We start from the raw sequence: 25,432 nt of genomic DNA, 5'->3' as shown, positions 1-25,432 counted from the left end.
TACAGCTCCTATCCCCACAGTCGAAATTCAAGACACCGTAGCACGAAAACGCAATACTGCCCCTGGACTAGATGAGATTACATATCGCCATATCAAAGAAGGACCGTATATTCTCCTACACCTCTTAGCTCTTTTTTACATTTATACTCAGAACAGGTTACATACCGTCTCACTGGAAAGCCTCGAAAGTTTTAATGTTTCAGAAGCCGGACAAACCTGCCAATAGCGTTGCTTCTTACAGACCAATTCAATTAACATCCATCTACAGCAAAATTCTTGAACGTATTCTCGTTTACAGGCTCCACCAACACCTCTCTGTTAAAAACCTTCTCCCGAATCATCAAGCAGGCTTTCGTCCAAATTACTGTATCAACGACCAACTTTTACGAATGCTCACTATCATAATACCAACAAACCATCCTGCTTAGTATTATTTGATCTTAAGAAAGCATTTGATAAAGTTTGTCACCAAGGTCTTATTGCTAAATTGTTGAATTTCAAACTTCCTCTCGCCTACGTCCGTTTTATTTACAATTTTTTTTCTCTTGCAGATTGGCCTATATCTCAATCAACAGTGCTCTTTCACATCCCATCTTTCTACATTCCGGCGTGCCTCAGGGTTCAGCACTTTCTCCTTTATTATATCTTCTATATGTTGCAGACTTACCGCCACTTCCAGACAACATCCAACTTTTTCAATACGCAGAGGATACAGCCTTCCTAGCCTTAGGGAACACAGTACAGCAAATTAATACCGCTATGCAGTCTGCTATCAACTCCTTCGTCAGCTGGTGCAACCAGTGGAGGCTCAAGATAAATCCAGATAAAACACAAACATTATTTCTTCTTCCTCCCGGAAAACGTAGTAAAATTCAGAAAAATCCATCTTATCTCAATTTAACCGTTGACGACACTCGCCTGAAACCCGCTAATTACGTTAAATATCTTGGTCTCACCATCGACAAACACCTTACCTGGCGTCCTCATTTAAAGACGGTTGTCGCTAAAGTTTATAATAGATTGAATCTATTACGACGCTTAACTGGAACGACTTGGAGCCTCAAATCATCTGTCGTCCTAAACACATACAAGGTTTTTCTCCGGCCAATACTAACGTATGGGTTCGTGGCTTGGATTAACGCCTCTCCCTTTTATTACGAGAAACTAAAAATTCTTGAACGCCATGCCTTACGCATTGCATTCCGCATTAAATTACCCAGCCCTACACATGAACTTTATGAGCGCCTAAGTTTTCCCCATATTTTATACCACCTCGAAACCCTCCGACTGAAGTATATTACTAAACAGTTCGAGGAACGACATGCCCTTCTCTTAGATACTATGAAATTTGATATAGCTTATACCCCTTCTCATCCCCTTCATCATACTTCACTTTCCCTTCTATTTTCATTATATCATTACACTTTACCCCCTGGTCATCCCGATCTTCATGCCGTTGCTGCTTATAAAACCGACTATTCTTCACCTCTCATCTTTCCATCCTATGTTGCACAGTAGTCCTTTTGTTCTAACAGGGTTCCCACTGTCTCCATCATGGTCCTGAGCCACCCCAGGACCGGAAGATTTAGCTCATTCGTCCACTAACATATCCCACGTGTTGTGATGTCCGATGCACTTCATTTCCATCTCATATATTCCCCTCATTTATGATTATAGCATTAACGCTATAATGTCCTTCATATGATCTCATAACCAAATAAAGGCAATGCCATCGCTAGAACTAGTACCTACTCCCCATCCTTATGATTATAGCATAATGCTATAATGTCTGCAGTTGTATCATACATTCACATCTATTTATCTTCGTAATATACCTGTTGTATATTATTTTTTTGTTTTGTTTGTTATTAAAGCTAATTAATAAAGAATGCACTCATAGACCAGCACTCATAGACCTTCTACCCACAATCCTCTTCCTTCTCTTCCCATATAAAGGGCATAATCCTTTGGGGGAGCTAGCCATCAAGCTAGCAAAAAAAAAATCATCGTCTAAAAAATAAAAATTTTAGAATTTAGTGACCGAGCTTTGATTAGAAATAGTCATAAACTGACTTGTATGTTGTAGTTTGCTCCTTGGTAACTACTAGCCGAAAGTGAAGGAAATTTGGGGAGAAAGAAGCCCATTTTCAATGCAATGAAGATGTCTATGATTGATGCGTGAGTTCGGAAAAATATAATTTTTGTTGTGTATTGCAATTTAAATCTCAGAAAGTAGGCTCTTCGTGAGCTGAGTTCGCTGCGCATGGATACAACATTTTAAAGATTAATGAATTTTTGTGTGTGAAAGTTAGGCCAAACGAAGAGAAGACTCGCCTCAGCTAAGTTTGTCTTCTATGTAGTACTTTATTTCTCCGTAAATACTTGCTATAACTGAACAACATTTTGTGGGTAAATAGTCCAGGATGTAGAAAATAAGAGATAGTACATGATGTACATTTAGTGGCAACGTTCTGCAAGGGATAGATATCGTTAGGCTTGAACGTTGCACTTTATTTCTTGTTAAATGTGCAATAAGATAAACTTCGCCAATGCACAAGAAATACTGCATTATAATTCAAGAAATGCATTGCTATAAAATATCTCCATTCTGAGCATTTAAGCTTTGGATTAATTTTTCTTAGCTATGATTGTAAAACTAATTAAACGATTTGAATATGTATTTACCTTGACTGTCAACGAAAGCTTGGCTCATGATTTGGCATGTGATGAAAATAACGACGATTACTCTGCACATTTTGATTGTATGTTTCACCTGGAAAGAAATTATGCGATTGTTAGTATTATATGAAAATATTCCATTATCAGAATCACATAGCCAAAGGATAAAAATCTCATAAATAGATGTTCATTATAATTTTTTAGTTCCTTCAGTTTATTTATCCAGTTCTGCTCATAAGCTTGTATATTACAATAAAGTTATAATTTCTTATAATAAATTCGTAAAAATAAACAATTGGTGTTTTCCTACTGAAACTGTGCCTTGAATAAAATATCGTAAATAAGGAATTGATAATATATTTTTATCAAATTATTTGTTTCACTTTTTCAATATTAATCAATTCTGAAAAATTGTGAGAAATCGTGTATTTACTGACAAAATTTGTACATTTCAATTATTAACAGGTTTTAAGAATAATGTTTATAATGATTGAACACCGAAAGCGCAGAAACGGAACAATGTATTTTTGAGCAAAGAAAATCAACGAATGTTCATTTTATTACAACGGCATATTTAATATTTTTATGCTAGTGGTAATAGTAACCTTGAAGCTCTTATCACATGTTTGTTCGTCATATGATTCTAACTAAGTACAATTTTCACGTATGAAATAAAAATGTTTTGGCTTTTATATTTGTTATCACAATCGAATTTTATAGTTGATTGCTAAAATGAGCTAATATTATAGTATTCAATTGAACAAACCAAAAAAGAATTTATTTGCTACTATCATCTTACAGATATTCGAACTCTATATTCACAGTCTTTCGTATTTAGAACAAGGATAGCGTATTTTGTAAGCATAGTTGCCAACCTAACAAAGCATGCTGTCACACACTCTACACTTTTATCCTATCATTTAAAATGATCATTAGTATATATGTAAATCATCTCCGCTGTGATGCTAGATACTTCTAATGGTCCACGTTGAAAAACATAAAACTGCCTCGTCTACTGTGACCGTAGATCGCCCTTATGGTTCCTACTAAAATATAACATCACTATCAGCTCAAGCAGTAGAGGGTAAATGTTCCTCCTGAGCCACCCCGTTCTCACCTCCTCACTGGGCATAGCACACCAATGACATTGCCACTGACCGCTAGCGCAGAAGGAAAGCTCTACGCATATTGTTTTATTATGTATCCCTTATTAGAAGCACATGGTTTTGCTGCGTATAAAAAGAGTTCTCCAAAATAATCTGATTTAGTGAACTTTTGTAACTACATTTAGTAACTCTTTCGGACAATAACCATATTTAGTTCCTTTTTCTAACTAGATTTAGTACCTTTTTCACAAAATAACCAAATTTAGTGACATTTTTGTAACTAGACCTAGTAAATTCTCACACAATCAACATTTTCTCTACTTGCCAATTCTGTTTTCAGAAAGTGTCTTTATAATACCTCTTTATGAAATCCATTGCTCAGAGCATAGCCTTTATGATATTTAAAAAACCTTATATATAAGAATAACAACTAAATTATATCTAAGAACTATAACTAACTTATATTTAACTTATAACCGAGAATTTTAACTACCTTATATCTAAGAGGTACAAAAAACTTATATCTAAGAACTATAACTGAACTTATATCTATAACTATAACTAATTTATATCTATTTCTCTTCTATGGCATTATATCCTCAAGCTAATGTATTTACAACATCCTTTAGTATATATCTTTTATCACCACTCGGATCTAACGCTAACTTATTAACAGCTATAGTATATACATCATGCTTATGATTACAAATGAGGTTTATATTTTTATATGCTTTTATATTATGAAACAAAGTTTTCTTGTAATCATCAAACTTCAAATCTTTCGCTACTACACATTTAGTTATTCCTATCACTCTTTCTTTTCTTTATTTTTTATCCTTTCTTTGCTTTATTCTCAGATCATAGTCAAGTAAATCTATTCAATATTTTATCATTGTTTTCATGATTCGTTTTCCCTAATTCTTTTTTGTTTATTAGTACCATTTCATATTTATGTACTTTTCGTATTAGCTTGTATATAATAAATTAAACATTTCTTTTAAGTATTTGTAGAAGTCATCTGTTTCTATATATCTGTTAAAGTGCTACAATATCAATTAAAGTGTTTTTAAGGTTACAGGGTTAGGGATTGGTAGTGTAAGCTTTATTCATCTATTTTCATTTCAAATTTGAATGCTTTTAGAGTGTCTACTAACCCTAGCCATTAGAGGGTTACTCCCTCTCTTTGCACAGAATTGACGACACTGGTGGGTTTGTAGCATACAAGATGGTCTAAGTGCAGTTTTACAAACGAATAGTGCTGAAATTAACAAGAAACAAAACATTGAGTTAATAAATATAAATGTGCATATAAGTAAACAAAATACATATATAAATTGTGCAAGTATAAACAGAATGGAACTTTGGCATGGAAGCAGTGCGTTGTGTTTTTATGAAATAAAGATGATAGTATAAAATGAAATGCAGTGCATACACGCCACAGTCACAAACATAGTGTTAGATACATGAATGCATGTTAGTTTTTCTGCCTCGGGGCGACTCGAGACTGATGGAAACACGCGGAAAGCCCAAGGTTAGTATTGCATTGAGACAGAGTGCTAAAATGGAAACAAATGATGAAGATGATCTGATATAAGATATATATGAAAGATGTCGTGTTCTTCAGCTGTAGGATGTGCAGATTTTAGGTATAGCGTAAGGCGAACGTTTAACGGCGTATGCAGATATTTATGCGGTGCATCAGATTCAGCATCAGCTTGTAAAGTATATAGGAGGAATGGATTTGAGACGGGTAGGCGAGAGAGTATGTATTTCAAACGGAGGTATGCAAAATGTTGAATAAGGTGAGGAAAGTTGATGTGTTGGTATGCCATGAAGTTCCAATATGGTAATTTTATGCGATATGGTCGTAAAACTTTGTTGGAGTATTGCACCACGCAATGTGGCCAAATGTTAAAATGGGCCTGAGGAACATTTTGTATGTGTTGATTAAGAGAGGTGCGTGTAAACCCCAAGTAGTTCCTGTTAGACGTCATAGAAGATTGAGCCGCAAAGTGGGCTTTTGTGTTATTTTCTCCAAATGAGCTTTTCAGCTTAATTTAGAGTCAAAACAACCCCAACATATGTAGCTGTAGGTGTTGGTCGAAGTAGATGGCCTTGTAGAGATATATTAAGGTTGTGAGGGTTACGTTGAACATTGTAGCGGCATTTAGAAGGTAGAAATACCAATGCTTGTGTTTTGAAGGCATTTAAAGTTAGTCACCAAGTGTTGCACTATTGCATGAAATTATTTAGAGTTGATTGCAAGTTGTTGTTGATCTACTGCATGCTCTTGCCCAGAGCTAGAAACGCCGTATCATGCGCGTATTGAAATAAGTACACATTCTGTGTAGGTTGTGGTATACCGGAGATGTACAGTTTATAGGGAAGTGGGTTGAGTGCAGAGCCCTTTGGAAATCCGGAGTATGAAAAAATAGGACTGGAGATGGCAGATCCTATGCAAACATATCCGATTCTATTAGTTAAGAAGGTATATATAAAACGTAAATAACTGGTCGGAAGGTTAAGTTTCTGCAGCTTTCGTATGAGCCAATATTGCCAAACTTTGTCAAAAGCTTTTTCTAGATCCATGAAGACGAGACATGATTGGAGACCTTTGTTATATTGATTGGTAATAATCGTCGAAAGACGAAGTAACTGGTTATTAATCGAAAATGCGGGTCGAAAGCCTGCTTGGTGTTTAGGTAATAAATTATGTTCATGGATATATAGATGAAGCCTTTGTATCAGGACTTTTTCGAGCAGTTTACTAAAGACTGATGTGAGCTGGATAGGACGATAAGATGCCGGTTTATGAGGTTTGAGAAACATGCAGATTTTGGATACTTTCCAATCCAGAGGATAAAAGCCGGTACGGAGAATAAAGTTGTATACTGCAAAAAGTAACGTAAGCAAAGAAAGCGGAGCCTCTTTTACTAGCCGGTAGGAAATACGATCAATGCCTGGTGCAGTATTGCGTTTGTTATGGAGTGTACATTGAAGTTCATGAATAGTGATGGTGATGAAAGAGGGTTTCCTCATTGAGTATGTGTAAAAGTGACGGTTGTAGAGCAGGGATAGTAGCCAAGTCTGTACGGTTACGTGAATGAGGAGATACTGCAGGTATGAAAACTGTCTGCAATTGCTTCGCTAAAGCGTTGGCATTATCTTGGTCAGTAAGGAGACGCGTACCTTGTCCAAAAGTGGATACGAAATTTTAGTATCTCTGTCTGTGAGTCTGTGGAAAGATTTCCAATACAGACTTGGAGATACTTCGTCGTTTAATTTATTACAGGCGCTGATCCAGCTTCCACGTTTATATGCTACGAGATAGTTAGTGTGCCATGCCATTGCCGATGATGACGAAGACATTCCTCGTCTCCGGTTTGTTTGTATTCACGGAAATGTTGGCGTGATTTTTATACCAAAGACAGATATTGAGGAGGCAATTTAGGTTTAGAAGGACAGAGCTTTTATTCAGAGATGGTTTTTTGAGCACCGATACGTAAGATATCTGTGATCTGGTTGACTGTGTAATACATTTCGTTCTCAGAAGTTGGTGGATGAATGGCTGAGATCTGATTGTGTATGAACTGCCGAAATTGAGGCCAGTCGGTTTTCCCATAACGGTGAATAATATCAGGTTTTATCTGCTTTACAGAGGAACGACCCTTGTTCATGGACAGTTTGATCGGACAATGATCACTCACGATCGTATCGAGAAGCTGCAATTCACTGTCATTTACAAGCGATAAAGAAGTGATTACTACAACTGGAGTTGTTTGACTGGCTGGTCGAGTGGGACCAGGAAGGTTGTGAATATAATGTTGTAATGTGTTTGAAATAAATTACGTAAAACTTTCTCTTTTCCTAGCACTTCTGCTATGAATGTTTACGTTGGCCATGATAATTATCTTTTTAAAATTACGTGCTATATAATCGGAAAAAGAAAGTGGTATTGGATGCCCAGGGCGGATATATATAGTGACTACATTTACTGTGAGTGAAGAATAGTATATATTGAAGAAGAGGTGTTCAGGTAGCTGCCCAATGAAGGAGGATTGTATTGCCGATAAGGAAGTATTGGAGAAAAGCCAATCAGTACTCCTCCTTGAGCGCGTGCATGTTCATCATGGTAATCGTATCGTTGAATTTGATACCCTGAAAGCCGCGCAGAAATGGTTGGTTTTAAAGCTGTTTCATAGAGAGCCACAATATTTTCTTTCTCTTTTAGCAGGAGTGGCTCTAGAAGTACTTTGTGTTGGTGAAATGATGGAATCTTTACAAAGAGTAAAGTCAAAAACATTAGGTATACTTCCATGTCGGTTTCAGACTTCTGTTTCTAGAGGTGCGATGGGAAAGTGGAGAAAATTGCCTGAATATGTAGCTGTAAAGTTTAAGTTCAACAAAGATTTTGCTGTTGAAATGGCAACCCGAAGAATGTGCTCGCGTTGGAATGGAAAAACATTTTGGAGTACTTTGGTGATGTAACGAAGATCTTCGACAGTGAGAGGCTGAGCGAGAGACTGAGTAGGTGGCGTGGATTTGCGAAGCTTTGTACTGGTACTGTGAGTTCTGGACGTTCAGGTTGGGCTTGTGGTTTACCCTTACAGCGATAACTGTGGGTTTGATGATTTTATACTCAGACTAAGTTGGTGGTTGCTGATGGTTTCAGCAAGATTTTGTTTGATGAGGTCCACTACAGTACCCGCATTTAGATGTGTTTGGACATTGGTGCGTAAAGTGAGAATTACAGGTTTGACACTTCTCACATCGGATTGGTAGAGGCCCTGTTGTCTTGGAAGGTTCAACGCGATGGAAATTCTTATAGATAGGAGCTCCATGATTTAATAGATAGTCTAAGGAAGTTTGATTTTGTGATAGAACGCGAACCATGTAATTGGGGCCATTGCTATTTTTAATACGAATGCAACTGTTAACGTCGATTCCCTCTTGTTTGAGTTCTACGAGAATCTCTTCGTCGCTTTTTTCAGATATCAATCCTCTGATAACGACAGAAAACATGGGTGGTTTTCGAGGAGCTGGTGGTTGATTTGTTTTTCTGTTGGTTTGTTTTATTAGTTTTGCAGTTTTGCCAAAGATCATATAAGATGCTTTGCTTCGGAATGTAGTACCGAAATTCGGGTCCTTAGAACTAATCATAAATCTATTCCGAGTTTTAACAATATTTTCCATGCTAGCTCGTGTTAGGTATTTGATGATTTGTAGAAACACCATCATAGGATGGGTGTATATTATATCGTAATCTGTCAGTAGAAACGTGTAGATTGGTCCTTTGTTGTTGTAGAAATTGGAAGATGAAGCACTAGCTGTGTCAATTGCAGAGTTTATGTTGGTTAGAACAGGAGACCGAGATCTATCACGAGGCCGTTTACTGGATTGAGCAGAGGCACCAGAATCAGTAAGATCTCTGGTTCTAATTGCTCGCGAACTGGTTTGACTACCCCATGAAAGATGCCTGGTACGACCGGAGCGAGACATATTTACACGGCCTCCTGCAGAAGAACCAGAAGCCGGCTGCCCCATGTACGGGGGTTGGTTCTTGTGCATAGGTCTCAGGATCAGCACAATCTACTCGTGTGATTTGACTAGTATGAGAAATGAAGTGAAAAAATAATGAGAAAGACAATGATATTTCAAAAATATTAGCGACCCTCCGAAAGGGTTAACTTTCGTTAATCCTATAAACAACGTAAGTATGCGATGCTCACAAGTGCGTATGCTACACCTGATCCTCGCTAACAGATTAACAGTTGAAAGAGAGGCTGGGTTCAGCTCAAAGGTAAAGATGAACTAAATCGTTCACGGTCACGGTCACGGTCATGTTAATGTTGAATTTTTCTGAAGAGTATCGGGCCGAAGCCCCTGACTCCATGACTCCAACACACACCACAACCTCTCGCCCGGCCTCGTCGGCCTCGTACACGAGCCACTGTACGGCATCGACAGACTGGTTATCACGCCAGCTGTACCCACTGTGTGGGATAATACCAATGGTGTCTGTTCGCAAGAACTTGTTTCCACACATCAAATTGCACACGCTGGCAATGCTTATGCTTTCTAGGAACGGGTTGACGCCCGATATAACTTCAAATTCGTTCATAAATTTTATGCACGCATTGCGCAGCACGTTCACATCATTTACACAGTATTTAATGAGGTGTTCCTTTAAAATGAATTCCCTCTTTCCAAGTATTTCTTTTTCCTCATTATATCAACGCAAAAACTTCTCTATCTGTTACTTTTTAAGCCCCCCCACATCGTAATACTCAATGCTGGTTAAAGCAACCCTATACTCCTGATTAACTTTTGTGTTGAATAAATGAGGGAAGTGACCCTTCGAGACGGGCAAATCGAACGCGTCGCTTAATTTGGACAAAGGCATTGGTAAGAAATTTAGACTAGCAATAAATTTTAAATATAAATATTCCATCGCTAAAATTTTGCACCCACGCATAATTATTCGCGGCGTCCACTCTTTATCAATCATCATCGCCCGTAAAACAAAATGGGCGTAATATCTCTTTGCGTTATGAGCTACAGCGACTATTTTGTTTATTCCAGAACGCCTTTGAGCTAAATAATCTAGAAACACTACAATGCATTTGTCCCCACAAAATACACGTTCTCTAATACCGCATACACTACACAGTTTACTCGCACTGTCTCTACAATGATAACTTATCTGTTATCTTAGTAACAGGTTTGGCTCATGCTCAAAAATAACACCGGCTACTTCTTTATCCCGGTGGCACTCAATGTCATAAAATACTATGAGCCATTTCTGTGGAGTACGCGTAGGGTTGAATGTAACATAAATGCCCTGACAGTGTCATATTATTACACCCTGTGCAGAATACTTCCCAACAGACATGTGGATTCCGCCCTTCTTTCACCGCGTATGCTTTACGACATTGAGGACACACTTTCAGAATATCACATAATGAAACCTTATGGTTTTTGTAGCACTGAGCCCCATAAAAGCATCTATTCTATTCCTTGAAATATATTACACTTTCTGTAATGGTGCATGATGGTTTATTCCTTCATATATTACACAAAGCTTTACACTTAGCCGCATGCCTGTCTTTAGTTTGGAATTTTTATGACATTCTTCGCAATAGTAACTGCATGAAAATGCATCTGTTAAATTAGTGATGACATTATAATGACTGTTAATATATAGTAAATTAATTCGTTTACCATGACCGTGACCCTCAAAAACTATTTTTTCGCCCTACAACCCGTCATACACCGTGATTTTATATGCCGATAAATACGCCTGAATTTTTTTAAAATCCGGTATCCCTCTACCATTCTCCAAACTAACACCCGCCTTTTCACTTGATTCAGATACCTTTTTAAACATATTTTTTGGGTATTGATTGCGATATCTATCTCTTTCTTTTCGATTACCTTTATGTTCAATAAGCCCTATAGCTACAACCAGAACTTATGCTCGACAATAATAATCAGGGTTTATAATAACCATAATATCTTTGTTACGTTTTATATATTCGTTTATATCAGAGAAATTCTGTTTCACCCGTCCCATACCAATAGGTAGTTCGACGTGGTGAGAATAAAGAATAAAACGATCTTGATATAGGAATGACGTATTTGATTGAATTACTTTTTCTAACGCCCCGCACACATTTTCAGCAGTCATATTATTAGCAGTCAGAAAAGACAGATAAAATGGTTTATTGGGATGATTTTGATTTATGAAAGTCAACCCTACACGATCATGAGGGAGCTCACCTCTCATTACATACTGTACCAAATCACGAATACCATTTCCTACTCATTCAAGGGGTTTTTCTCCCTCTGGGGGAGAAGTTAATTCAATTGTCAGTAAATTTCCATTTTCCTTAAATTGTCTATAATATTGACGTGATTCAGATACTATATTAAATCTCTACATTTTTTTTGTAAAATCCTTAAAATTTGCTGTTTTTCTAACTATAGAATACCAAGTATTTTTTTAGAATATTGTAAAATCGTTAATGTTTGCGGTTTTGTACCTATAATGGGGCCTCTTCCAACTATGGATTACCAAGTAATGCTTTTTTGTAATAACACTCGCTGTTTTACATCGATCAACAATCATTCACTGTAGATCACTAAGAAATCCAAATAGTGTCCTCTGTAATAACGTTTACGCTATATTGAAAGCAATGCTTATACAATTTTTACTGGATCAAAGCCGCTATCTCTTTCCCTTATTTTTTGTAAATGGAATTTCTAACTATACTATAATAAAATGTCTCTTTCCTAATAACTTATAATAATAATAATTAAATTGTAAATTTTTGAAAACTCCTCTCGGAGAAACGCTATCTCTCATAACTGAAAGATGATTGCCTGGGGGCCAGGTTGCAACTATGGCACGGAAACTCCCTGCCATGGCACGGCTATGGAGCTCTTCATCTCCCAATTGAGAGATAGAGTTTTTTATTCAACAATCTATGGAGATGTAATCCTTCAGAAACCCGGCCAAAGTTATAAATTATTACGGCTCCGAACAGGATTTGAACCTACGTTATCGGCCAAAACTCCGTACTTTAGATTATCAAAAAACAAAACATGTATTGGAAGTAAAATACCAACGTTTCAACCTTTTGATATAATTATGGTTTACTGTAATATAGCTGATGGCTTGATCATTAAAGTTGATCATACTGAAAAAGAAACAGTAGTAATAGCAACCTTTAAAGCGAACACTAAATTTGAACATAGTATTATATATGAACCCGCTTATCCTTTATTATTTTCTTTAGGAAGAAACAAGATCGATGGATCTGAAACACAAATAACAGATGAGTATGATACTTTAATTCATTTTGGTGGAGCAACAACAACCATTCATTTACAATTTTTTCTACTAAATAAATAGGAAGTATGTGATAAGCTAAGTAACAAAGCTAAGAAAATGGAAGAAGAAAAAAGTATAAATGTAATTCTAGGCAGTGCACAAATGAAAAAGATTAAGAGTATATCTAAGTTTCACATTGGTAGATTTATATTTACGATGCCAGCTATTCTCGGGGCAGTGTGAGCTTTATCTTCTTTAGCAGGAGGATCAGCAGCTATAGTTAAAACTGTTATTGTTGCGAAAAAGATTAAGCAAGAATTAAAAGAACAGGAACGACGTAATTTAGCAATGGAAGCCAAGCAAGTTGGTGGTGAATAGTATAAAAAGCTAAAACCATTAATCCAAATTTGACATACAGATGTTCGTGAAAGGATTAAAGAAAAAGCTCTTCCAAGGAGTGTTTATGAGTGATAAATTACTTTGAAGACCTATAGAAAATGAGAGTGGTATAGTCAATTTAGATAAATCAAAAACATAGGTACAAATTGGTTCTATTGTTGGAAACATAATGATGTTAAGTAGTTGTTAGTGGAGAAGATTCAAATGATAAAGATAATGTATATTACTTACTGATTTGTGTAAAATGTTTATTCCTAAGTTTTTATATACGTATAAGTTTCTTAAATGATAAAATTGCAAATTATGATGCTGTAACATTAGGTCAGCTTCAGTCAGCGTTAGATAAATTTGTTACAATAGAATACTTTCAAATATCAAACAAAGAAGTAAATATGCTCATTATGAGGAAGGAAACTATACCTTTGTTATGTCGATTGAGAAGTTAAGGTCTTAAATATCCAGTTTTCAGAATATTCTCTCTACTAATGGTTACAGATTTCTCTATAATCGTAAACTAATGCATATGGAATCATATCCTGATAAAAACATTCTAAATACATATTTAGGTTATGATAATTCATTGAAAAGTTTTCAGTTTTAACAAGGATAATATTATTACGATTAAACCAAAAGAGAATGCTACTACGGAAGAAGGATAATTTCTATTTGTTATGTTATATATAGAAAGAAAACCTACGTGATTTTCTAAATAATAAATAGGATGTATCGTCCTAAGTATATGTTGGCAGATGCAAAATAAGATAACATTAGGACAGGCCAAAGAAAGAATGGAAGATATATCAAGAAAGGTGTTTGTTCAGTATGTGGTATTAACAAAATTCAATTCGTTAAATGAAATGCTGACTAGAAGAAGGTGAAGGTGATATAGAAGACATTATAGATGAAATTCACAAACATGCAAGAAAAATATCATAGACTAAGTGTTAATTTAAAAGGTATTGATCAAATTAAACAAAGGCTACAAGTATTTACTAACGTTTAATAATGCGTTCTCGGAATACCCGTTTGCCGTTTTTATTAAAGATAAGAATTGTAATAATGTTACGGACGCCTTTAAATCAGAATTAAAAATTCGAAAACCTAGTTGCTTACAAACTGATCAAGGTAAAGAGTTTTATAACAAAGACTTTGGAGAGTTGGCGAAGAAACATAATATCAATCGTTACTCAACTTATAGTGATAAAAACGTTTCCACCATAGAACATTTCACCAGAACCCTTAAACAAAATATGTCAAAGACGTTTACTGAGCAAGAACATTATAAATGAACAGAAATATTACCAACATTACTTAGCGAGTAAAATAGTAAAATACATAGAACAATTTCAATGAAGCCTGTACAAGTTAATAAAAAGAATGACCAAATAATATTAGAAAAAAGTGTGTAAAGAATTTTAGCGTGTTAAACCAAAATATAAAATGAATGATTACTTTTGTATAAGTAAATCTAAAGAGCTGTTTGAAAAAGTATATAATCCTAAGTGGACATCAAAATTATTTGTTGTTGAAGAAGTTATTCCATCGAATCCACCTACATACAGAATAAAAAAAATTGTATAACGAGAATGTACAAGGAAAGTTCTATGAGCAAGAATATCCTGGGAACTAAATATAAGGATGAGTACCTTGTTCAAAAAGGATTGCGTAAGAAATAATAAAGTATATGTCAAATGGTTAGGGTTTGTTGATTCCCATAATAGAGCTAATATAGTAGTTTAAGTTTAGTATATTTTCTCTTTTTATGATTATTGCTCATAAAAGGATTCTCATATAATTTTTGTGAAAACCCATAAAAATTAAATTTTATGTATACAATCTATCTATCTATCTATCTATCTATCTATCTATAGCACCAAGAGGTCTCTGTGTAACGTGCTGTAGGCAATAACTATTCGCATTTATATGACATTTTTCTTGGTCTCTAAAGTTACTACAATGGTTACCTACATCAGTTTAATGCGTTTCACAACTCCAAATAATATATTCAATGTATATAGTAATTTTTTGGCCAAATAGAAGATGCATCTTTTTTTACTTTGAATTGCATATATATTATTGTTTTGTCTTTTTATACTTAAATAAGTTCATTTTATATTGTTATAATTATAATGAGTCCTATCTACTACGTTATCAACCCACAGACAAAAAAGTTGGTTATTCTGAAGACAAAAAGTGGAGGTGTTTCATTATGTTCTATCTGGACTTCTTTTTCCCAAAACAGAAAAATGTATTTTATATTTTAAACCATTGTTGTGTCTAAAGTATTTAGAATTTTCCTGTGAAATTCCAGGGTTTCATAGCTCTTAGTGTGGGAAACCTTCACAATAATTGAATTTTCCCCTGCTCTAAAATTGTATGTTTTATATTTAAAAAACTACATTTTCGGCAATTATCAAGGGTTCTTTGTAACCAAAATAGCTATATTACATGTTAATTTCTTTTTGTGTGTATGAACTTTATGCATACATTTATATATGGGCTAAGCATTTCTTGTAATTACTTTGACAAAGTATGAAAAAGGAGAACTAACAATTTTCGAAGGTATTTGCATATCTACATTGTTTTTCCAAGTGGTTTCTAAGTAACGTTTTGAAGTTGCCAACCTTACGTGTTTTCGACCTACGATACTGACGAATCAGATAATTCACTCATATCACGTGACCACTAGTGCGTTGTTGTTTGACTGTGAACTTCTCATTCAAGACATGGAAACATTGAGTAGATAATATTTTTTGAAGCGCAGCCAACATTACGGATTTATCTTAACCAATCAAAAGCGGAATGTTCAGTGGGGAGAGGGTAACTAGTTTCAGTTGTATTTTGATGACTAAGATTAGCGGCTGCAGTGACTCGCGCGCGGGGAAGGGGAAAGGGGTGGCGGAGTGGGATGGATTTTTAAGAGCTTTTAGAAGGTAGGAATTAGACGCTTGAATGAATCTTTTGATTCTCATTAGTCATAAATTTTTCAGGTACAAGCTTTTTAAAAATAGACTGTCTTTATGCTGTTGAATATACAGTAGTACTGAAAGTGAATGTATTTGATAGTAACATAATAATAGCGTTAACATAATGACATCAAAAATTCAACAATAGGATGCTTATGTAAAATCGGAAGATTGCATATTTATATACGTATATATCGTCTGTGTATTTCAGAATAACTGAAAAAAGAAATATTGAAGGTTAAATGGAGGAGAATGTAAGAAAACACACAGGCACCTCTATCTGAGAGCACCCGTACATCGCTTTTAAAGTGAATCGGGTAATCTCTATAGAATTGTGATACTTCCAAATTCTGGTATTAATTGGAAGTGGTACACCCAAACCGAATATTCATTTTTTCTGAACATTGTATATTTAGGTCAGATTAGGGTTGCACTTTAAAAATTTAAAACACACTTGTGTTGAACATTTTTGTAGAAAAATCTTCGATCTTCCTTAAAGGTATTTTAAACGCTTGTCGAACAGATTAATTATAACTAAAGATATTAACTACCAAAGATTAATCTTAGCTATCTCTGCTTTCATTTCAAGAAGAAGAGAGTTGGTTTCTAATAAAATTACGAAAATTAAATAAATAAATCTGGTAGTCCCAGTAACTTTGTGAATCAATGTAAACGAGATTATTGATCCATGGGTCAATTTGACACACGACTAGTGTTCCAAGGTTCTTCGAATATAGCATAATATATGACTGAAAATTCGAAAGCTTCACGTATTCTTGTGGACCACCACACTTTGACAGACTTAATAGCTTGTTTGAACATAGTTGACAGTTGTTTTCATTGCTGACCTATTTTGCCTTTTCTGCCATAACATAATAGAACTGAACACGAAGAAAGACTCTATCTAGTTGTACTTCCGAGAGTAAACTGTTTGCCTCATGTAGCAGAGTTCCTCTGACTCTCATTCTCTCTCTTTCTCTATCTGTATGTAAGTATGTGTGTCTGTATCTTGTTTGAATGCTTCCATCCATCATCATTTTTCTTTTTGTTATGGATTGTTTGACGCAAGTGTAATGAAAGCGATTAAAGATAATTTGAATGGTTAATTAGTTTTAGTTAAACCATATCAGAAAAATTATATCCCGATAATTCATATGTGTTATTTCTCGGAATTTTTGGAAGGGGAAATCCATTAATATACCTTAGGGGACAAGAAGAGGAAAATACATACGTAGCCTGGGGTCAGACTTCAGTTCATTCAAACGCTAGCTACGGAAACGTATCAAACTTGGCACTAAAAAGATTAGTGTTTGCGAAAAATAAGTAGCATTGATTAAAGCAACAGAGAAATGAAAATGAAACCATGGAATGAAATTGGCGAAGGAATATAGTAATTGTGAACTGAATAAATTGATAACTGAAGATAAATGAAATAAAAATTATCAACATAAGTAACAGATATCCAGCAATAGCTAAAATAGACTATCCGAATTATTTCACAACTCACCATAAAATAAATTAAATTGATCAAGTGTCAATCTCTTATTGTTTTACTTGTAAACCCATTTCCTCTTTGATAGTCTCTTTTCTTATGACTAGAGTCCCGGATGTTTAATTGCTTACATTACCAAAAATCATGTATTTATTTATGTGCTTGAAATGTTTAAATGTTAGGGATGGCATCGAGACGAGACTTTATACAGTCTCGGTCTCGTTTCGGTTGATAAATAGCGGTCTCGGTCTCCATCTCGTCTCGAGTCAAAAATCACAGTCTCGATCCCGATCTCGTTTTGGTCAACACAGGGATGGTATCGAGACGAGACGAGACGAGACTTCATACAGTCTCGGTCTCGTATTGGTTGATAAATAGTGGTCTCGGTCTCGTCTCGAATCAAAAATCGCCGTCTCGGTCAACAGATGCTTGTCTCGGTCTCGGTCTCGAGGACCAAGTCTCGGTCTCGTCTCGAAAGTCTCGAAATAAATAGTGTGAAATTAAAATTGTGAACGTATTATTATCGCACAGTCTGTCGTTTCCGCTTCTTATTTTTGCCTTCATTTTTATCAGAATTATGGTATGGTGTACATCTTCATACCTGATTTGCTAGCGCTAATGGTTTCCATGCGTGTATTCCAGGTTCAATCGTCAGCGGGTATATCATTCCTGGGATAAAACCCTAATAGTAAGCCATATTTACTTTCAGCAATAGACTTTGTCTCATATAGCTTCAGAACTCCCTATACAATTAAATTCTATTAAATTAACTCCAGTAGTATACAGTAGTTTATTTACTTCGTTTGAATCAGAATTGTTCAATTCCTCCTAACGGATAACGCAATATATAGCAGCATGAATGTATTTAACCATACCGAAATTGAAATTTTACAATATCTCATTTATTATCAAATGCATTCTGCTTTGACTGTCATTTTAAAAATAGAATATTGTAGTATACCAGTATTGACAGAATGACAATATAACGTTCATTATCTGCACAAATAGGGTAAATTATTATATATTTTGTTTCAAATTGATCAAATGCTTTAATACCGTTTCACATCTCAATGTTTAATTGATACTTTATAACACGAACTTTCCGAACCTGTGGTAGGAGCTACGGCACTCATCTTTGCTATGTGTGTTCTTGGGTTGGATCACCAAACAAGTTAGATTCAAAGTCGCATAGTTCGCGTCTCACTTTAAGTACAATATTTCTTATACAAGTCCATAAGGTCGTTTAGCATTACATAAGCATATATCCAGTGCCGTAACTAGGCAAGAGCAACTGGGGCAGTGTCCCCTGGCCCTCACCCATTAGGGTCTAGAAAAAACCAGCCAGGCCTACAAAATTTCTACTCTGAGAATTGAATAAAGGATAATAATGTAATAATATAAGTCTAAAAGCATCCTACTACTTTGTAACTACTTAGTATAGTTTGAAAAACAGTACTATAGGTCCTAGTTAAGGAACCGGTCTTTCGCTTCTTCTGTAAAATTACGAAATTATGACTTAGTTCAGTTTACCTCTGAGGTTCAGATATAATAAATAGTCACCATCATCATAATCAACCATTCTCAATCCACTACTGGATGAAGGTCTTTCCAGGTTTACTCCACAACTATGTATCTTGGGCAATTCTTTTCCAGGTTACTTCCCAGTGGTTCTTGGACGTTTCCTAGGCTGTTTTTATCTCTTGGGATCCAGTCTAGAATTGTTTTCGTCCATCGATCATAATATCTTCTTGCAATACGTCCAGCACATTTTCCAGCTCATGTTAAAATTGTTTCATTAGTACCAGTCATTAGTTGCCAAATAATTTATTTCTATATATCTGGGCTACAAATAGTTCAAGTCCGTTACTTTGAAAGCAGAGACACGCTACTTTTTGATCTTCGGATCTGGCAAACACTGACTGAATTATTTAATCAACACAATGTGAGTACCACCATTTCGTCTAGCAGCTAGTATGCTTGACTTCGGTTCGTGTGGTACCGAGATCGATTCGTAGTGGGGGTAAAGTTGAACGACCAAAGTGGTTCGGATTACAATATAATCAGTAGCTGCACGTCTCCTTTAGCTGCCCTGGCATAATCGTGGGGACGTTAAACTAAAACAAAACAAACCAAAAATGAACACAATGTGTATTACTAACCGTAAGCCCTTGAAGAATTGCATACAGTTATATGGTATGGACAAGGCGACCAGACGTCCCGTTTTAGAAGGGACAGTCCCTTATTTTCAACCGTTATCCCGTTTTTTTCTGATTCTCAAATGGGACGCCTAAATGTCCCGTTTTTAAGCAAACATGACCCAGGTGTCTCGTAATTACTATTCAAAATACAAATGGTCAATGCAAATTCTGCACTCTTCCGTACCAACACTCATTGGGAAGGTTCAGCCGTGCCTAAAACTTCTGAATATTCAAATGAAAATTGAGTGTTCTGTGGTTCAAGTGGGGATTGAGTGAGAATTCTGAGTGTTCAAGTAGTTAAAAGTATTGTTGGGTAGTACTTAAGTTAGAAATGCTGTGTTATCATTCTTACTTGTGTATTTTGTAAATTGAAAACACTGCTGAGTACCAAATACTGCTAAGTCCCTCGTCGCCGATTCGTATGCGTCCCGTTTTTGAAAGTAAAAGTTCTGGTCACCTTGGATATGGATCGATTTTCAGGTGGTCGCTGGTCAAACTAAAACAAGTGAAATGTAATTAGGGTGTAATTAGAACTTTTAATTAAGCACGATTTTAATCTAAAGTGTACACTAGGCCTAAGGCTTAGTGGGATCAACTAGTATTACTGAAAATTTATGACTTATATTTAATTTCAGTTACAATTTGCATTTACATGTATTGCTGGAACCCAAAGACTATGAAAACCGTCTTCTTTTGAAAGCACTATAGAATACACTATTGCACTATAAAACAAATAAAGAGTAATTTTAAAATATTTTGCAGCTTAGCTACGCTATTTGCACTATATTTAGAATAATATTTAGCAATTTATTTCTGTGGGCAACACTGCTTAAAATAATGTAACTGCGACTTGTAATTAAAACCACCAAAAACTATTGTTGTAATGTTATAGAAGCAAAGCAAAATAACAATCATTATAAAAATTTAACACAAATACGTCATTTTAAACGTTTTGAGGAATAAGTGTTTTAAATGGCATTATGATCATTTAAGTTTTTTGGAAGCATCTACATGATGACATGATATACCAGCATGTTTTCGAAGGAAAGTCTAGATAAAATTAAATTTTCCATTTTTTGTAACTTTGTTCCTTCATTCATTCCAAATACATTACACCATAATAATAGTATTTGACGCTAAGATACAATATTGATGCGCATTGCACCGTCCATGCCATTTGAGTTATTAGAGATCTCCAAAATGTTGATGCTAGTGATACTGTATTGTCCTTTGTTACACTGAATAATGTATGCGGTATTGTGGTTGTATTTTAATATCTAAATTAGAAATATGTAATACCTTACGCAGTGCAATTTGAGAAAATACAACTTTATGCTGCGTTAACAACACTGCTAGGTTATCTACTGGTATTGCAGCGTATCTAGAAGAATTTCCCTTCAATATTTCACACAACTTATTATAAAATTTCAGCATTATAGATATATATATATATATATATATATCGCGGATCCAAAGGGGGGAGTATAGGGGCCATAGACCCTTTGACGCTCAGATATACACTCGATAAAGTGGGCTTCAATCCTACTTTCTTTACACTGGATAAAGCGGCAAATTATGGTTTAGCCCCTCCCTTGAACATATCCTGGATCCGCAGCTATATATATATATATATATATATATATATATATATATATATATATATATATATATATATATATATATATATATATAAGGGCGGATCCAAGGGGGCTATAGGGGCTACAACCCCCCTTGACCCTCAGATATACACTGGATAAAATGGGCTTCAATCATGCTTTACACTGGATAAAACGTCAAAATATGGTTTAGCCCCTCCCTTAATCATATCCTGGATCCGCCACTGTAAAATTTGGCACTCTTATTGAAAAATATCTGAATTTTTCAAATTGTCAAAGGAAATAAAAGAAAATTGCTGTTTAGCTCGCCTTTTGGGGTGTAAACACAGAAGTTCATTTTCCTTATGGGAGATTCAATGTTAAATTTTGGAAGCAGTTTTCTCCAATACTTATTCGTAAAGATTTTGGGGCAAATGAGTTGTATTTGCTACAAAATGCAAAAACACTCATTTACAAAGCTAATAAAGCCGTCTCAAACATTAATTTGGGAAGGCCACCCTTTTGGGGAGCAAGGGGCGTAAAAAGGTGGTGGGTAATATGTTAGCAAAATATCAAAATTTATTTTCGGAATTCCAGTAAGCGTCAGATTAATCACGAATGTCACAGTATTAATGCTCCAGTACTCCTTACATATAAGAATGACTTATAATGGAGCTACAGCCTTCTTTCAAAAATAAATTTTAAAAAATCACCATAAATATCCTTAGTAGGGACTACGAAAAGAAGGTATATTTTGTTAATTAATGTGAAATTTAGCGTGGTTGTAGCAAAAAGTTATGAGTTTTCACATCTGGAATGTTATTTTGGTAACGCATCGCCTTAGGAGGGCACAGGGGGGCTGAATAAAAGTAAGTTCATTTTATCTGTCTTACACTTAGATTAATGAAATCTTTAAGCAATTTAGTTAATGACGACTGAGCCAAGAAAAGTGTTGTTTTCGAAAAAGAATAATATGTTTTCTTGGGTTTATAGTATAGCCTTACTCAACCTGATCCTTATTCCTCGCGAGACATGTGTTTTTACTACAATCATGTGTCCATAGTATACGATTTCCTGACGTGCTTACATGTGCTCTATACGAGTAAACTACTGCGTGGAAAGTGGGATCATAAAGTTATTGTGTAAGAAGTAGGGAAAGGATATAACTTTTTCTGACTAAAGAAAACAATATTGAAGCTTAAAGGTCATCTATTAGAATCTTAATTTTTAAAATATTACTTCTGATTAAGATTGTTTTCGTTCGTGGTACGTGCGGCATTTTCCATTGTCATTTTGTGTTCTATTTCGACCTGGTTTGCTTAAGTGTGCAGAAATATGCTGGTGACTTGTATGTGTAATTTTATGCTATAAGAAGAGTCCTTTTTTTTTTTTTTTTTTTTTTTTGAAACACAAAAGTCTTTGATTATGTTCCAGTGATGCCAAAAGAACGAAGCTATATCCTCAATCTGGTACACTGAAAGACGATATTCATTTACACTAGATTCGAGATTTTTTAAAAATCAAAACATTCTTCTACAATAATAACAAATTGCACATTAATTGTAAAGCATATTTATTTTCCTTCTTGCCGTACGTCCCTGCTAAGGATATTTATCATAAATTATATGATTTTTGGAAGGGTGGCTGTAGCCCTATATCAGACATTGGCACATGCAAGGAGCATCGTAATATTAATTTTATATCATTTGTGATTAATCTAATGCTCTCTGGAATTTCCAAAATAAAATTTGAAATTTTTATAAATATCCACCAAAAAATGCTTCTCCCCATGTGCCCGAATAAGGCGATGCGTTATAAAAATAGCATTCGAGATTTCAAAAATGCATATTGTTTGCTACAATGACGCCAAATTTCACATTAATTAACAAAAAAAAATAAAATAAAATAACTTCTTCTTTTATGTCAGTAATAAGGACCTTTATGGTGATTTCATTTTCAGTTTATGGAAGCGGGCTCTAGCCCCATATAAGTCATTGACCATGCAAGGAGCATTGGAATATCAATTCTGTGACATTTGTGAGTGCTCACTGGCATTTCCGCAACAAAATTTGGATTTTTTATAAAGATCCATTATTTGTAGCTTCGTCCCCTGTGCCCCCCTAAGGCGGTGGTTACCAAAATAACATTCCAGATGTGAAAACTCATAACTTTTTGCTACAACCACGCTAAATTTCACATTAATTAACAAAATATACCTTCTTTTCGTAGTCCCTACTAAGGATATTTATGGTGATTTTTTTTTTATTTATTTTTGAAAGAAGGCTGTAGCTCCATTATAAGTCATTCTTATATGTAAGGAGTACTGGAGCATTAATACTGTGACATTCGTGATTAATCTGACGCTTACTGGAATTCCGAAAATAAATTTTGATATTTTGCTAACATATTACCCACCACCTTTTTACGCCCCTTGCTCCCCAAAAGGGTGGCCTTCCCAAATTAATGTTTGAGACGGCTTTATTAGCTTTGTAAATGAGTGTTTTTGCATTTTGTAGCAAATACAACTCATTTGCCCCAAAATCTTTACGAATAAGTATTGGAGAAAACTGCTTCCAAAATTTAACATTGAATCTCCCATAAGGAAAATGAACTTCTGTGTTTACACCCCAAAAGGCGAGCTAAACAGCAATTTTCTTTTATTTCCTTTGACAATTTGAAAAATTCAGATATTTTTCAATAAGAGTGCCAAATTTTACATTAATATATACATACATACATGCACACACAAACACACATACACACACACACACACACACACACACACACACACACACACGGCGATATATATACGGTGTCTCAAAAGTCACCTGACATAGGGTAACTCTGTTATTATCAGAGCTACAACAAAATGGAAGAGGGAAAACCGTCTCCAAATATGATGTTTTCAATCTAAAGTGAAGGATGTTTTTTAATCGGACGAGACATTTGGACTGTACACTCTTTATACTCCGAATGTTAAATTTAAAATGCAACGTTGCCATTTACTTGGACCCATAACATAAGAAAATAAAGTTACTGTCTTTTATGCTAATGTGTCGATACATACTAATATAATCCTAAGTTTGCTTAATTAATATAGACTGATATAGACGCATTTAAATTATCTTAAGCAATCTTATGAAGTTCAAGCTTTATGGCAGGGAAATGTTATAATAACGGGGCCAAAATCATTTTAGTTAATACCGGTGTGTTAAAATCAAATATACCTATTTTATGGAGATATGTATCTTACTTGTGCTGATAAAATTTCCGGAAATTTGGAACCCATTAGAAATATTTCGGAAATATCGGCAAAAACCAGAAAATATAATTTAAAAAACTATTTCTTTGCCTGATGTTAATCTTATTTGCTGTAACGTGTCTGCAGCGTATATACAATGTATTTCGCTAGCAGGAAAAATACTTAAAGCAACATGTTTTAATTTTACCTTACAGTTTTCTGATTTCTGGTTTTAAAAAAACTCTTTATTATTTGTATATTTTTTGAACAACTCAGAAAGAGAGATGATTTTACACATACATATACACCGCACAAATGTAAATTTGATCAGCGAGAAATATATTAAAGAATTTAACATATGAGACTATTTTCAAATTATCAGACTCAACATTCAGTTTCTGAATATTTTACTGTTCTTACAATATTACGTGAGAAAATACGTTCGAACTTAGTCCAAATTTTTACTTTATAACTCTGTCCTAATGTCTAGTGCGTGTGGCATATGCTTTTCAATATCAATAAAACATGCGTACGTAACATTCAAATATAATAACTATAAAGTGTGTATATCCAAATTGGAAACAAAAAATAAAATAGGATACTTACAAGAAAATTATCTCTCACACAAAGATTAATATTTCTTATGAAGACTTATTCTTTATTAAGTCTTTTATCCCTTGTGGCATCCTATGTACGAGTTTAGCACATTTTGTCTTCAAGTCAGATAGCACAAATTTTTGATCTCCTTGATCAGTTGAAGTTTGGTTCTAATGTGCTTCTTCTCTAGCTTTTCTTTCATGAAGCTCCAAAAGTTTTCAATCGGGTTCATATCAGGACTGGTGCCTGGCCACGGAAGAGCACTAATTTCGTTGTCCTCGAAGAATTTTGCCACAGCCTTGACCCGGTGGCATGGGGCTCCACCA

At 35.0% G+C, this 25,432-nt stretch overlaps 1 long non-coding RNA gene across 4 annotated transcripts in view; it reads right to left on the bottom strand.

Moving 5' to 3' along the window:
• LOC145694246 (uncharacterized) overlaps positions 1-25,432 on the bottom strand; it is a 1,290,393-nt gene that overhangs the window by 793,634 nt on the left and 471,327 nt on the right. For all 4 annotated transcript variants that reach the window (XR_014132974.1, XR_014132976.1, XR_014132977.1 and 1 more), the window contains one exon: positions 2,686-2,773. This is a non-coding gene — a long non-coding RNA (uncharacterized LOC145694246). The remainder of the gene's footprint in view (positions 1-2,685; positions 2,774-25,432) is intronic.

The sequence above is a fragment of the Thermobia domestica genome, chromosome 9 (assembly GCF_964235325.1).
Source record: "Thermobia domestica chromosome 9, izTheDome1.hap1.1, whole genome shotgun sequence".
NCBI lineage: Eukaryota > Metazoa > Arthropoda > Insecta > Zygentoma > Lepismatidae > Thermobia > Thermobia domestica.
Note: the sequence above shows the minus strand (reverse complement) of the source record. Positions and strands in the feature narration are given on the sequence as shown.